Here is a 13,312-nt window from a genome sequence, read left to right as displayed (position 1 = left end):
GGTGGGATTGGGGTGGGTGAGAGAGAGATTCAAGAGGGAGGGGATACATGTATACTTAGAACTGATTCAGTTCATTGTACAGCAGAAACTAACACAGCATTGTAAAGCAATTACACTTCAATATATATACATATTTTTTTTAAGTAAGTGCTAAAAGTGAAGTTCGGAATAAAAACTGAAAAGTTAAAAAAAAAGGCAGGATTATAAACTTGGCAGAAAAGACTGGGGTAAGGTATTAAATGAATGATTTACTCTTATCAATGGAAGTTGATAGTCACATAAAGAAATACTGGGGACAGGGTCATTTCATGATGATTTATCACTACTCATGACTATTAAACATGAATGCTTATGCTATAAATGTTTAGGAAGGCAGCAAGAAGACATTGAAAAGCTATGATTTTCTCTAAGGACATCTTGGCAGCTGCAGAGAGCTTTTGGTTTCTAAGAAAAGCAATGGCGCATTATCAGTATAAAACTGCCATGTCACTGTAAATTGTGAGATAGAACATATCATTGGATTTGAAGGAAATTTCTGATAAGGGATTTGGTTGGAAGAGATTGCTTTTGGCTTCTCTGGGTTGACGACAGCTGCTTCTGGGAGTCCAGACTCTCTCCCCTCTCACTGACCTCAGTCATCATCACTGCCGAATTGGCAGGACTGGAGAGTCACTGGCAACTCTTTCATCATCGCTAGCAGCCAGATACTACGCTGTAACTACCAGGATGTCACTGCGCAGAGCTCAGGATTAAACACCTACTTTCTGGGGCTCACTGACAAAGACCCAAGCACCTCCCATCCCGCCCATGGCTAGTAGAAGAGGTCAGCAACAGGCAACTCCAAAAAGCTCTGTTCTAATAGTACAATGCACCAACAATTGTTGTAAGCTATTTGCTTTTAAGATTTTTACTTATTTTTAAAATCATCTTCCATCTCATTAGATTGTCATGGAAAGGCAGCTAATTCTTATTCTTTTTTTATTTATTTGTCAATACAAGAAAAGCAAAGTTCAAGTATGAAAGCTTTATTGGGGGATATAAAACGATGAAATGCACAGTGCTCTTAATGCTATTTTAAGGACAAATTATCTACTGCTAATGGAACCGATGCATAGCAGTGATCATAAAATACAGGGAGGACAGAGAGCTCAGCAAGGGTACCCTTAAGGGAACCCTTACTAGTCTTACAAAATCAAAAAGGTGAAAAGAATGTGCCTTATTATGATATTATAACATAGGAATAGAAGAGATCTATATTTATAACATAGGAATAGAAGCAGCTAATTTCTTGGAAAGAATGAGACAATTTTTCAAATATAAGATAGATTTATAACAGAATGACTATTCATGCTCCATAAGTGACATATTTTTTACTCTTTTTTTTTTCAAGATAAAAGTTAGATTTCAAGTTTATGATAACAGTGTAACTGAATAATCATACCTTTATTTGCTTATTTAATCGGAAATCTATCCTTTCCTGCAATCATTTGACTTTATAGTGGTTTAGCCAGTGAAATAATAATTACTCCCTTGGTATAGAATTTTCACATTGTTTTTTGAGCAAGGCCGTTTATGGAGACAAGGTGCACCCAGCTGGTATTTACGTGGAAAGTAGATTTCATAGAGAGGCAAGTTCTTTGGTTAACTTGATGGCATTCTGGACGTATTCATTCATATACATAAGTGTATGTGTGTGTGTGTGTGTTTATGTGAATGGGAAATTTGAAAGGCGCATTTTAATCTTATTTGGAAGACACTGCATAATCCTGACAGACACTGCTCCTTAACAGAAAAGAACAAGGAGAGAGTAAACAAAATTGACCCTTGTTCTTACAGAATTCATAGGGAAACAAAGATGACTACAAAACAAGTGTTCCCACATTTGTAAATGGAATTACAGGGAGATAGACAGGATGTGCTCTTAAACTATCCTGCTGCTGCTGCTAAGTCGCTTCAGTCGTGTCCGACTCTGTGCGACCCCATGGACTGCAGCCTACCAGGCTTCTCCATCCATGGGATTCTCCAGGCAAGAACACTGGAGTGGGTTTCCATTTCCTTCTCCAATGCATGAAAGTGGAAAGTGAAAGTGAAGTCATTCAGTCGTGTCCGACTCAGCGACCCCATGGGCTGCAGCCTATCCTAGGGGCCATGAAAGAGCCCTTTCTGAAGAAAGTGACACTTCAACCAACGTTTTATAGTTAAGATCAATCCCCAAACCCTCACCTCCAACTTCTATTCCAACTTTATCAACTATAGGTACTACATTAAGTTGTTGGGGCTCCCATAACAAAGGACCACAAACTCCACGGCTCGAAAGAACAGAAATGTAGACTAGACGTCTTCCAGCCAGGTCTGCAGGCTAGAAGTCCAAAACCAAGCTCCTGGCAGGGCCTTACTGCCTCTGAGCCTCCAGGGGCAGTGATTTCCTTGTTTCTTCCAGCCTCTGGTAGCCGCAGCCCTTCCTTGGATTGTAAACGCACGATCGCAGTCTCTGCTTCCGTCATCATGGGCTTGTCTGCTTTCTCTCTTTCTGTGTGTCTTCATGTGGTATTTCCCCTGCACATCCTCGTCTGAGTCCAGATTTCCCTATTTGTATGAGACTAACTGTTATGTTGGGCTAGAGTCCACTCTAATGATCTCATTCCATTTTTTTTTTTTAAATCTGTAAGATCCTATCTCAAGCTCACAAACACATGTACTGAAGTCTAGGACTTCGGAATATATTTATTTAGGGGAGAGGGGAAACAACGCCTCTATGACATTTGCTATAATAACACCTCTCTGCCCTCAGAGCATGAGACTAACACCGCACTGTTCTTTTCAGCCATGTAGAATATGTTATGATTTATTGTGTAGAGGTGGCAGCATATACATGTCTTCCTGTAGTGAATTTTCTTATATATGTTTTTGTTGTTGTTGTTTCGTCACTAAATCATGTCCAACTCTTTTGTGACCCCATGGACTTAGCCCGCCAGGCTCCTCTGGGATTTCCCATGGGAGAATCCTGGAGCAGGTTGCCATTTCCTTCTCCAGAGGATCTTTCTGACCCAGGAATCAAACCTGCATCTCCTGCATTGGCAGGCAGATTCTTTACCCTAGTTCCACCACGGAAGCCCTACATTGCTTTCTACCCAAGCATGAAACTTACTTGTTAAATAAGGAACATGTGAATGAATTAAAAAAAAATAGAGGATTTTATTTTTTAAAATAATTTTTCAATTGGTTTCAAACTTATTATTGAAATGAAAACAGAAAAAAACTTCCCTGTAGTTCATGTCACCATCTTACATTAACTGCTAATTTGTCAGAAAAATACCAAAAGAATAGCAAAACTCCCAAGATGATAATATGAAATAGCCTAATATATTATCCTGACACCATCCCTGTAGGCTGCCAAGGAAAATGAAATCCAACAAGGGAAGATGCTCTGCTGGGAAGCTTTCCTGTAAGAGTGAAAATGATCACCTTCTGAAGCTCTACTCAAGACCACTCCAGAGGCAAGGACATTTTATGAAGAAAGACATTATCTCTCAGGCACAAAGCATGGTGCTGGCGAAAGCAAATTATATTCCAATTGAAACATTTAAGAATTTTTCAAGAATAATGAAAAATCAGAAAGCTTCTGAGGTCTCGGTTTAGTAAGAAAGAAAAAACAATTATGAAGATTGGTCTGAGAGAAAAAAAAATGCTAAGCACTTTGGTTTCTATATATGGCTTCAAGTTTATAGAATTAAAGACCTATCTTCATACAACCAAAATTTACTTTTCCTACTTCATTCCCATGGTGCTAATATTAAAGCAAGGAAAGATCAAGTATGCAAGTACTATAAGAACCGTAATTTAATCAAACTGCTGTGGAACAGAATCAGGCCTTAAGTTTATAGTAACCACCCCCTCCCTCAATTTAATATTTCATATTTCATCTTGCTGTCAGGCTAATCATCATACAAGGGGATGGTACAGGGAAGGAAATATCAATTTACTAGTTTTAAACATGGCATTACAATCATAAACAAGTTGGTCAAACTCACCAGTGACAAAAATTCAAGTTAATAAATGAAAAATAAAACCCCTTCTTACCTGAAAATACCTTTTAAAAGCTATATTTTAAAAAATAATGTGAGGAAATAGATCTTCAGATATGTCAAGTGTGATTCATTCAAAAGTTTCATAACTTTTCTGAATGCTGATGTGACAACACATACCAGCAAATGTTTAAAAGATGTATGCCCTTTTTGTTTTACAATAAAACTTCAGAGAATTTGCTTTAGTGACTAATTTAACAAACATACAAAGATATATGCATTAGAAATTTTATGACATTGATGTTTATAGAAGCAAAAATCTATAAAGTAATTGAATAGTCATCAATATGATTGTAGGTAAAATTTGTATACAATGAAAATATTACAGCTAAATCTAAACCTGATTGCTTCTCTAGGTTTTCATTTACTAGAAATACAAGGCCTGAAGAACATATTTAATAATATCACAAGGTTATAATCAGCAAAAATGAATTGCAAAAATTAAAGGAATGAGGGGAAAAAAAGCAATAAATTAAAAAGAATTTAAGAGATACATTATCCAATATGGAACTGATTTGGATCACCATGAAAATAAATAACAAAAAAAATTGATAACATGGACCAATAACATGGACAAACATTGAATACTTAATTACATTAAGGAATTTTAATTGGCTTTTTAGATGAGACAGTGGTTCTGCTATTTTTAAAAAGGAATCCATATCTTTAGAGATACTTTCAAAAAAATGGATATAATATCTGGGAATTTTTATAATGATTCAAGTTTGGGGATGGTGATAAGTAGGTGGGGTGTGGATATAACACAATTAGGTTGATACTTACTTAACTCTTGTTATTAATACCTGGGAGCTCACTACACTTTTATATTTTTATAACATTCAGGAAAATAATTTAAAAAGTTAGAAATCTTTTAAAGCTAAATCTGAAGGTAAGGCATATAACACATATAGGATTATTTCTTTATGTAATATATGACAGCAAGCACACATACATAGTAGAAAAAGCCAAAAAGATAAAGTAAATGTTCATAGTAATTATCTCTGAATAACGGCCTATATCGGAGAAGGCAATGGCAACCCACTCCAGTACTCTTGCCTGGAAAATCCCATGGACGGAGGAGCCTGGTGGGCTGCAGTCCATGGGGTCGTTAGGAGTCGGACATGACTGAGCGACTTCACTTTCACTTTTCACTTTCATGCATTGGAGAAGGAAATGGCAACCCACTCCAGTGTTCTTGCCTGGAGAATCCCAGGGACGGGGGAGCCTGGTGGGCTGCCATCTATGGGGTCGCACAGAGTTGGACACGACTGAAGCGACTTAGCAGCAGCAATGGCATATACAAGGGCCATTCATTCCATTGTGTTTTTTAGTAATTTCTAATTTATTTTGCCAATGCTAACTGCAGAAGGGGAAAATAAAACTATTTTCACCTTAAAATGAATCTGTTTACTTACTATGTCTTTCCATTGAGCTGCTATCCTAAGCTTTGTTCTGTTTGTATCAAAAGGGTTAAAAAAAAAAAAAAATCCCTTGGAGAGGCTTGAAAAACAGTTCACACAGTTCCCAGCCTACCAAAGTGTCTGTCATGGTTGGAGTTCTTCCACTTTGGGAGCTAAAAACAAAAGTGGCAAAGTACTTCTTCAAGGGTCAGCATTTTCAAAACTACACGTAAGTCATCTTCTTTTGTGGATATATTTTTCTCTTCAAAATGTCAGCCAATTAAATCTTCCAGAGCTGACTTTCCTTTTCATTTCATGGCTATGGTTTGGGAAATATCCAGCCCTGAAGGATTTCTGCTTATGTTTGCATGTGTTCTAAGTCACTTGAGCCATGTCTGACTCTTTGCAACTCATGGACTGTAGCCTACCAGGGTCCTCTGTCTAGGGGATTCACCAGGCAGGATTGTTTTTGTTGTGAAAGTCGCTGAGTCGTTTCCGACTCTTTGCAACCCCATGGACTATACAGTCTGTGGAATTCTCCAGGCCAGAATGCTGGAGTGGGTAGCCATTCCCTTCTCCAGTGGATCTTCCCAACCCAGGATAGAACCCAGGTCTCCCGCATTGCAGGTGGATTCTTCACCACCAGAAGCCACCAGGGAAGCCCCCCAGGCAAGATTACTGGAGTGGATTGCCATGCTCTTCTCCAAGGGAACTTCCCAATCCAGGGATGGAACCCTCCTCTCTTATGTCTCCTACATTGGCAGCAGGGTTTTTTAACTCTAGTGCCACCTGGGAAGCCCTGCCAATGTTTAGCAGAATTGAATTTACATTGATTTTACCAGTATAACTCTTGGAAGTCATCTTGTTTCTATTTGGGAGCCCTATTCTGCAGGCTTGAATTCTGCTGTTTTTCTGGATGATAGAATGAAAAGGATTTCCCTGATGGCTCAGATGATAATCTGCCTGCAATATAGGAGGCCTGGGTTTGAGCCCTGTGCTGGGAAGATCCCTTGGGAAAGTGAGTGTCTACCCACTCCAATATTCTTGCCTGGAGAATCCCATGAGCAGGGGAGCCTTGGAGGGCTACAGTCCATGGGGTTGCAAAGAGTCAGACATGACTGAGTAACTAAGCATGCATACACACACACAGAAATGAAAGTTTATGGTTTATTTTCTAAAGCATTTCACATTGTCCACTGTCATATTTCTTATTCTGACTTGCATACATAGTTCCTAATAAAACATTTAATATTTTTATTCCTTTAAACATCCTCTTTTTTAAAACAATTTTCTATTCATTATCAGATTGAAACTAGTTTCCCTTATTATCTTATAGATCTCCTACATCCATCCTGAAGGCCATTTTCTTTTACTCTATCTCTTCCTCTATCTTGCTATTTTCTTTCTTTCTTTCTCCCTCTCTCTTTCCCTGCCTTCATTTCTTTCTTTCTTTCTCTCTTTTTCTTTCTCAGTCTTTCTTTCTGATTTCTCCCATCAAGATCAATCCATGTTTAAAATTTCAGTTAATATGAATTTCTGAAATAAATCCCAAATACAAATACATGTAATTCATCCAAGTTTATCCAGGTTTTCCTAATGACAGAGTTGCTTTATAATTAGTAGGCTTCTACTCTTTCAATGATCTACTGACTATAATTTTTGACAAAATTTTGCTCAACCTAATTTCTGTAGCATGAGGTCATAAATGGTGCTCCCAAACATACTCTCCTTTTCTGAATATATCTTTGCTTTAGGGAGAATTCAGAGAGCAGAGAGTGAGCTTCAAGACACTTACTAAAACCTAGTAGCTCAGCATTTAGAGTCAGGTCATACACATAAAAAAAGCATGAAAACATGCTCTTGAATGAGCATGATTAAAAAGAAAAATTCATAAGAATGACATGTCTGCCATATTTGTAGCATCTCAATTTCTGTGAAGACCAGAAAACCTCAAGACATATTTCTCTAGTAATATTTTAGAGTTTCCCCCTGATTATGACAGCAAGAACAGCTGAATTTTAACTCATTTCCTTTTCAAAGCACAGAAGTACATGTAGCTAAAACTCACTACATTCTCTTGAGTGACTGTCACTGATTTGTGAATTTCACAAGCAAACTGTTACTAATATCTAAAAGGCATTTCAGTACAGGATAGATTTGTCCTTTGCCCATATTTTTTAACACATATAATTGATGGATTCATGGTTTCTATGAAGTAAGTACTATCATGGTCTCCATTTTACATGTTAGGCTCAAGGAAGCTAGTGAACCAGTGAAGTTGCTGAGTCATGTCCAACTCTTTGCGATCCCACAGACTGTAGCCTACCAGGCTCCTCCATCCATGGAATTTTCCAGGCAAGAGTACTGGAGTGGGTTGCCATTTCCTTCTCCAGGGGATCTTCCTGACCCGGGGGTTGAACCCAGGTCTCCTGCATTGCAGGCAGAATCCGTCTGAGCTACCAGAGAAGTCTCTCAAGTAAGCTACTACCTAATTTAAAGTCACATGGCTATTGAAGGGTCAAGGTGACATTGACCCTGAAGACACTTCATTTTCAGAGTTCACTAAGTCATACTGCTTCCTTGAAAACAAAATTCAGATGAACTCCCCTTAGCATGTGTACACTTTACTTAAAAGTTGCCATTGTGGTATTGCTTTTACTAAAGTACCTGAGCTCTTTGCTTGTGACCCTTAGATGCACTTCCTCTCCCACCAATCTAATGAGTTTGATTTTTACTTCCGGTCCACCTCATACTATTTATTTAAGTAATAGAAAGACATTAACATATGAATATGTAGTTTTAATTTGAGTGTTTTTCGTGCAATAAAATAGTACATGTTCGTTCAATATTTTTTATGGTAAAATATTTTTCATTGGCTGTCTAGTCTTAGGAGTTGGGAGGCAGCCTTCATACAAGTGTTTAAGAGGGATTTTGAGAAACTCTGTAGAGGAGGTTACCTGCTTCAAGTCACATTGAAGAGGAAGCTCATCTGGCTAGCTTTGTGAAACAGCATGTAAAACATGGACCAACTTGACCTAGTTTTGCTTCCTTAAATTCATTGATTGATTAATTAAACCTTGAGCTACTTTACAGAGATGGAGGTACTGCCCTCCCCATATGTTAGATGGGAATCCATATCCCCAGGATGACCTGGAAACTAAGAACCTTTCTTCTAGGGAACTGAAGAATAGAAAGGTCACTGCAGGAGCCCTTCATGAAATGAGCAGTTCTTCAGGAAGGAAAAATTTGCCTTCCAGAACCAGGAGTAGCTTATATGGACTAATCAGCTTCCAAGTGTGAATCTCCTCTAACCCTTTATCTTTCACCCCAAACCCTGAATGGGGGAGATAGGACTGAATCCTGCCTCCTGTCTTCTTACCAGCTGACTTCACAATAAGGCTCTTTCTTTTCCCTAAATCTAGCACCATGGTATTAGCTTCTACGTATGTCAGGCAGTGAGGCCTTGCTCAATAATATTTGCATGGAATCAAAAATGTTTTGCCAGGCTTAGAACAAGTCTTGGTGGAAACATCTGGATTGTTACCTTTAGCCTGGACATTCTTGTGCAGTGAGTAGACCAAGTCAGGCAGGAAATGAAGAAGAATAGACTGGATGCCAGGGTGGATTTCAGTTAATGGATTTATTTGTGGGAGCAAGTGGAAGTGTGGCTCAGTTGCTCAGTCATGTCCCATTCCTTTGTGACCCCATAGACTACAGCCCGCCAGGCTCCTCTGCCCATGGGATTCTCCAGGCAAGAATGCTGGGACAGGTAGTCATTCCCTTCTCCAGGGGATCTTCCCAACCCAGGCATTGAACCCGTGTCTCCTGCATTGGCAGGCAGATTCTTTCCCGTCTGAATCACCAGAAAAGCCCTAGGGAGTAAGTATGTAACATCCTAAAAATAATTGCAAGACACTCTGGAAAACCTTAATCTCTAGTCTTTTTTTAAAGCAGAGCCATAATGACAAAAACGAGGTCATTTAGAAAAAGTAAAAGTGACATTATTTTGTAAACACAGATTAGTGAAGCTTGCTTTATAGGGATTACTCAGTGTTTACTCTCTTGGCTTTTGAAGGATTTTCATGGACACTAAAAGTGGCTTATTATTAAACACACATCTCTTAAGGGTCAGCAAACATGTTAGCAAGACTAGTTTACACCTCGCATAGTATTCAAAGCCATGTGAGCACAAGCACATTTCTATGGAACTTGGGGTCAGGTGGCTTGCAGAATGAGGGCTCTGAGAACAATTATGGGTGTTGGAAGATCAATCCTGGAGATTTGGCATCAAGGCAAAAATGTCCTCTCCATAATTTTATAGTCATCTCTGCTGATATGCAAAGTGATCAGAGGGGAAGAAATAACTTTTATATCTCACATATGCTTCACTATGTTTTCTGAAAGAAAAATAATGACATTTCACAGAAGTTTTCACATCCCAGAAGTTGATCCTCCCAATTCTTGGACCAGCCCTGTGTTGTTATGTTCCTGGCAATTCCTCAGCCACCTGTGCAATGTTCTAAATTTTCATTTCACAAAGCTGAGGCAACCTCTTTATATGCTTAATAAAGTCAAACATGGCGAACTTCAGGCTTTAGGGATAGAGGAATTGGGAAATTAGAGAGCAAAAGGCATATGGAAAAAATAATACCAAGTTGTTATTCTAGCAAATGGTCACATTTGTTTTCAATATGGTTTTGAATTCGGTGTGCAAGATTGAAATTTGACTTTTCTTCTAAGTCAGTCTCAACCCAACTATGAATGGAAGAAGTTATTGAAGGCTGCACAGAATATCCGGAACAAAGAAGTACTCAGATATGAGTAATTTCCAAGACATTATTTAGGTTAATTTGGTTACATTTTTCTCAAGGGTAAAATAAACATAGCAATAATTGCCATGGCCTGGTAAAGAATATTTTCAGTGAATAAACATTTTTAATTCCTGTATTACAGGTAATATCACTGTTATTTTAGTTAAAGCCTGGCTTTAGTTGAAACTGAAAGCTGTGTGACCAGTAATGGCAAAACTGAAGGGTAAGGGTAACATCTTTGATTCAAGAAGAACAGTAATTCTGTGATGAGAAGCTCCAGATAAGTTCCTCCCTAGTGATATATGCTAATTTTTCACTCTTTGGTATGCATTCATTTTTAATCATGGCAGAATACTTAGCTGTACCATATGAATATTTCCCTTGACTTAGGGAATTCCAAAGGGAAAATCACTTTTGCTTTTTATTTTTGTAAATATAACATTAAAGACCACATTATGGAAATTTTTCAATAGTAAATCTGTCCAGCCTAGAAATACATTGGTGCATTTCATGCCCTCCTCCCCAGACCAGGATACCAAGCCAAAGTGAACTTGGGATTGGCTGAATGTCTTGGCATAAGTGCCTTGGCATTTGTAGTTGAATTTCCAGACCCAAAGTTAAATGGGTATTTTCCTCTACAGTTTGCTGTGGTGGTTTGGGGAAAGTGTATGTCAAGAAATAAACTGCCAACTTCAATGTGCCTAATTGTGCAATTAGGTGAACCATTGTAAACTTTATAGCATTTCTGGAAGAAAGCAATTACTTGTTGCCATAGAAGCACTCTGGAGTGGAATCAAACAGTGTCCCCACAGCCAAAAATGAGGAACCTGTCTTGCCATGAGGTGCATGGAAATGCAGCACCCATTAGAAGTTTCTGAATACCAGGCAAGTGAGCTGATGGAGGGAAGGCTTTTCTGAGTGTGATATCGAAATGAAAGCTACAACTTTGCCTTTATCCCAGGACAACTATGTGATCATTACTGGTGGCTGAGATGGTAAAGAATCTGCCTCCTATATCAGAGACCCGGGTTCGATTCCAGTTGAATATGTTTTTCCGCCTCAGTAAGTGGTTGAAGTAGCATGCATGGTGTATGCTCATGTGTGCTCAGTCACTTCAGTTGTGTCCAACTCTTTGCGATCCTATGGACTGTAGCCTGCCAGGCTCTTCTGTCCATGAAATTCTCCAGGCAAGAATACTGGGGTGGGTAGTCATTCCCTTCTCCAGGGAACCTTCTTGACCCAGGGATCAAACCCAAGTCTGCATTGCAGGCGGATTCTTTACTGTCTGAGCCACCAGGGAAGCAGATTTTTCTGTTCTTTTGTAACTGAAGTATAGTTAATTCACAATGTTGCCTTAGTTTCAAGTATATACCAAAGTAATTCAGTTATATATATATATATATATATATGTACACACACAGAAATATGCTTTTTCAGATTCTTTTCTGTTACAAGTTATTGTGATATTGGTATAATGCTCTGTGCTAAAGAGTAGCTCCTTGTTATTTACCTATTTTATATAGAGTAATATGTATATGTTAATCCCAAACTCCTAATTTATCTCTCTCCCCAACTCCAAAATTTTAAATCATTTAAAAACAGATATAATTTAGGGAAAAAAAATACAAGATATGTAGCAACAATTAAATATTCTTCAATAATTGCAAGCAACTCATTATTATATGTTAGTATGGAAGATCAATGGGACAAAAGCATAAACAGCACATTATAAAAGGAAAATATAACAGAAAAAACTTAAATATTAATGACCAAAGTATTAAAAATAAAATATTAGTATATTTCTAGTCCTAAAGTAGCAAATACTAAAGTAAATAATGGTACTCACTGTTGGCAAAGGCAAGAAGTGGATAAGGTAAGAATCAAGTTTTTAACCTGCCTGGTAAACAATTTGGCAGTGTATACCTGTGATTAAAGTGACATACGAAGGGTCAGAAAGCCTACTTCTAGTGATTTATCCTTATAAGAGTGCAATAAATGCATAATTGCACAAAGGTAGGTTTCAAGGCTGTCTAGAAGTGTTTAAAAATAGTAAACCTTTAGAGATAATGTCCGAGAAGGCAATGGCAACCCACTCCAGTACTCTTGCCTGGGAAATCCCATGGACGGAGGAGCCTGGTGGGCTGCAGTCCATGGGGTCGTGAAGAGTCGGGAACGACTGAGCGACTTCACTTTCACTTTTCACTTTCATGCATTGGAGAAGGAAATGGCAACTCACTACAGTGTTCTTGCCTGGAGAATCCCAGGGACAGAGGAGCCTGGTAGGAGGCCGTCCATGGGGTCACGCAGAGTTGGACACGACTGAAGCGACTTAGCAGCAGAGATAATGTAAATTCTCATCAATTTGAGACTGATTATGTGAATGTAGTAAATCCACATGCAAAATACTATTCAGTAATTCAAAATGCAGAATGGGAAGTTCGGGTATCTAATATGTGGAGTCAGCATACTCTACCCCATCTCTCCCATTGACACAACTTATAAAATCTGAACAGAATATGTGAAAGAATTATTTAAGAACTCAAAAAAAATAATAATAATAAAAGTAATGGGCTAAGACCAGAATTCAGGAACTGCTGAAATGGAGTGGGGTTTACCTTTCTGTCCCCACCTCTCCTATTCTCTAGTCTGAATACTGACAGCCAGAAATTCATATGCAGACAGCGCTCCAGGGAAGATCTCCTGGTTTTGGCTCTAGGAGCAAGAAAAGGAGCTTTCAGTAATGAGAGAGTGTAGAAATCCCTTGTTTTTGTTGTTATTGATTTTGCTTTGCTTTTTTCCATTCTTTCACATCTTACCCTCCAAGCAATGCCCTGGAAGTTTGAAAAAGGCCCATCTGGATCTCAGAGAAACACAAACTTGAGTGAGAAAAACCTTCTTCCCTGATCCCAGGAGCTTTGATTTCTGAAGAGTCAGGGGGATCCCTGTTACTTTATTTCTCTCTCTGTCCCCTTGCTATGAAGTCTTTTGCAAAAGTGAGCAGCAAAGTGATATAATT

Source organism: Bos javanicus, chromosome 10 (assembly GCF_032452875.1).
Source record: "Bos javanicus breed banteng chromosome 10, ARS-OSU_banteng_1.0, whole genome shotgun sequence".
In the NCBI taxonomy this organism is placed as follows: domain Eukaryota; kingdom Metazoa; phylum Chordata; class Mammalia; order Artiodactyla; family Bovidae; genus Bos; species Bos javanicus.
The sequence above is the reverse complement of the archived record's forward strand: the minus strand, read 5'-3'. Positions refer to the sequence as shown.